Below are 3915 nucleotides of genomic sequence, written 5' to 3'. Positions count from 1 at the left end.
TTATACAGTGTACCTACACGCAATTCTAAGTCATTAAAAAACAATGTTTTTTAAAAAATATATATATAATTATTGTAGTTGTTTTGTTAGTTTTAACGTTTTGATTGACAAGATACGTTTTTAATTTAATATTTCAAAGCAGAATATTTGAATGAGAATTCCAATAAAATACATATTTTACTAAAGGTACTGTCATTTCAAAATTCATCTCGAAAAATTAGGGTGGTTTATAAACTTCTGGTAGCAAATTGTAAGTCTCGGGGAAGTCAAAAGTAAAATAATTTCCTTTAGGTAAGTTTTTTTTCAATTTATGATGATCTAAAGGATATGTTTATTTTTCTAAGTCAATAGCTTGAAAACGTAATTGCTATTTGATCTGGTTAGGTTACATTATTTTCATACATTTTATATTATTCACTGATAAATTATAGTTGTAATACTTGTAATATTAATGCACAATTATAATTTATAGGTACTAATTTAATTATAGTTTATAATCAATAAAATAGTGTATAATATACGTAAAAAAACTTTTCTACATTTTAAAAATGTTGTAACTAGCCTAGGGGTGCTAAAAATAAACTAAGGTAACAAACCTCTTAATGAACGGCTGGGTCAAATGTCTAACAGTCGATATGTTTGGTTTTTGTATAATTTCACATTATAATATGTTATTTAGCTAATGATTGCAAAAATATATACGCGCTTTCTATTGCTATTCACGGGTTCAAACGAATGTTAATATGATAACTTAATTTAACTGTCAAATGACAAGACAAATAGCCTTAAATAATATAATATACTTAACGGTTATAAGTTATAACCTATTTATGTCGTATTAATAGCTTTAATGCATTTTATATACCAAATCCTAATTTTTATTTCGTATTCCTTTTTCAAAGCGTTTAGTGATCAACAATTAAGACCGTCGTTTAAAGAACATTAGAAAATAATGTCAACGACGATTTAGTTGGTATTAATTATCATCTAATCACATATAATTTAAGTTTATATAAACTGAAAGAAGTATGATCGTCATTATTAAAGAAAACTAGATAATTTGAAGTATAACGCGCGTAAAACCTCAACAGGGTTTATTAGGTACCTAATATTTACGTTTATCGTGGAATTGAATGATATTATTGTTCTCTGTGTTTTTTGGTCATTCAGTTAATTAATACCTAAATTATAAATATAATAACATGAGGAATTCGTCTGATGTTTGGAAAGGTAAGTAGTAATAAGGATTGTTTTATAATTATTAATTTGGTATATTCAAGTAGTCTGTATAGTGTTATTGGGTACTATAGGTACCAAACAACAATGCATTTCGACTCTTGGGTAACTCGTATATACCTGAACTATAATTTACCTGAGTGATATTTGACTCTTGTCGCTCCGTTCCTTTAAAGCCGTTTGTAATCATACAGTTATTCGCACTGTTGGGAAGAAAAACTGTGAATTTATTTCAATTGCGAACGCAGTACGATGTGTCGATGCAAGTTAAAATGTAATATTATAACGCCAAAGCATTATGTCACAGAACACGCCTATGATCTGAAAAATGTTTTGTACGAAAAAATAAATGCCAAATGAAATCTCACCGTATTTTTCCAGGGACGATAATGTCGGTTGTCGTTTGCTTGTGCATCGTACTGCATAATGCAAACTGTCAATCGCACGGGGCCAACAACGTCTACCGCGAATACCCCGAAGTGCAACAGCGGCCGCCTGCAGCTGGAAAACCATACGGCACTGACAACGTCCAGAACCCCGGAAGTGGTGGTTATCATTCGTTACCGGATGTAAACGACAACGACAAATGGCAAACCCCCGAGTCATCCGTGGTGCACCACGGCGGCGGTTATTCTAATGCAGCACTAACCGACGTGACCGGAGTCGCGGTTAACGGCGGTGGTCCGGTCATCGTCAGCGGCGGTAGCGTGGTGCTTAGACCGTCGGCCGGAGGTTTCGTCGTTGACGGCGGCGGCATCGGGACGTTCGGCGAACCGGAAGCGGTCGGAGTGCAGCAGCTGCTGCAGCAGCCGTTATCCGCGGTCGGGCCGTACGTTGCGGCCGGCGATGGAGTGCTGCAGTTAGGCCCCCCACCCCCGCAACACCTTCACTTGTTCGGACATCCGTTTTTCCGCGCTTCCGGTCTGCTGCAGCGGTTGCTGTTCGGCAAAACGATGTTCGGTCCGCCGCGGTTGGACGGATACTCGCCGTTGTGCAGCCGGTTGACGGCGGTCGGCCGGTTCATCTTGGACAGGGTGTTCGATCCGCTGTTCGCCACCGGATTCTTTATGGCCGCGTCGTACCTGTTCCGGACGTCAGTGTTGCCCAGGATAGCGCATTACATTCATGTGTACGCCATGATGAAGGACCACGTGGCGGACGACGGTCGGTTCGCGGGCGGTCGTCAGATATCCGGATACTTGGACGCCCTGACTTCGGCGGTCAACGACGCGGTCAACGACGACATACCGTGTTTTCAGAGAATTGTCTGTGAGGCCGGACTTCAATTGGCCAGCAGTCCCGTAGCTCGTTCTGCTCGACGGTAATTATACGTAGTATACCATAATTATCTATCATAATATAAGATATAAATATAATTATTTTATATTTTAATAGCTGGTATAACGACCTTTGTGGTTTTTAAAGAAAAGTGCCATTTATTTTTTTAATCTTGTCCTTTTACTTACGTCCAAAATATTATTGCCTTTAAAATGGTACATTTGCTGTGACTGTACACTGCAAAAAAAACTTGCGCTCAAAATGCCTATTAGTAAAGTGTCAATAATATACTGAGTGTCAAAGAAAACAGGGCACATTGTATAATTGAATTACCTACCAATATTATACATTTATATTATAGGTATTTCTCAGAGCCCAATACATATTTTTGAATTCTGTTTGCGGGACATGTAATGAGACTATTGGATCATCAATCTCCTGCAGACAGAATTCTATAATATGTATAGTGTACTGAATAATATAGGTGACTGAGTTGTAGAGTGTATAATGTATATACACTACTCAGTTCGCACGAACACACGATATATAATATAAATATTTATATATGTTTTATTTTGGGTCCCGTGGTCCTTTATGGTCCCACTAACCATTTGTAGCATGTACGTTTTCGAAAAACTACTTAGTGCTTTTTTATAAAACGTCTGCGATGTGTATTTAACGCATCTAATGTGTATATAATATCCATCGACTACCATAGAGTGATATATCCTATATGTTCGTTGATATATGCAGGACTGCCGAATCGTTATTACTAATATAAGATTGGCTTGTATAGATTATTACCATTATGCAATACTTTTGAAATTAATAATTCTGTAGAATGCAATACCTATATGCGCACGTGCACTGTATTGTACTGTTAAGTGTTTTACTATTTATACGATGTTTTTTTTTTGAATTTGCAGCATGGCCAAAATAATTATTTCAAAACATGAATTGGCACACGTTTTCAAAGAATCATTTACTGGATCTGTTTCTGAATGTAGTCAATACATGTGCAAAATCCAAGCAAAATTTAGGTAAAATGTATTAATTTAATTTCTTTCATGCGTTAAAATGAAATACATTATTAATTTAAACTTTATTATTATTTAATTTATTGATATTTATTACCCAGAATTATATATGTGTAAACACAATTTATTCCAATATATAAAATTTTAATATATTGTTAAATACAACATTGTATATTATGAAGACATACAGTTTAAAATTTTCATCAACTACCTACATAAAACTACACATCTATCAATAATATCGTGGTTCCAGACAACACAATATTGTTATTCATCACCAGCATTATAGTGACTTAATTTAATTAATTGTATCAATATTTGATGAAAATAATAACAGGCTACAGAATATCTACCGATAAAATAT

At 35.3% G+C, this 3915-nt stretch overlaps 1 pseudogene; it reads left to right on the top strand.

Annotated features, from left to right (window-relative positions):
- The first annotated feature begins 1488 nt into the window (after positions 1 to 1488).
- Positions 1489 to 3627, top strand: LOC132937892 (uncharacterized; annotated as a pseudogene).
- The last annotated feature ends 288 nt before the right edge of the window (positions 3628 to 3915 follow it).

Source organism: Metopolophium dirhodum, chromosome 2, assembly GCF_019925205.1.
Source record: "Metopolophium dirhodum isolate CAU chromosome 2, ASM1992520v1, whole genome shotgun sequence".
Lineage (NCBI taxonomy): Eukaryota > Metazoa > Arthropoda > Insecta > Hemiptera > Aphididae > Metopolophium > Metopolophium dirhodum.
This window is presented reverse-complemented; position numbering and strand designations above follow the sequence as displayed.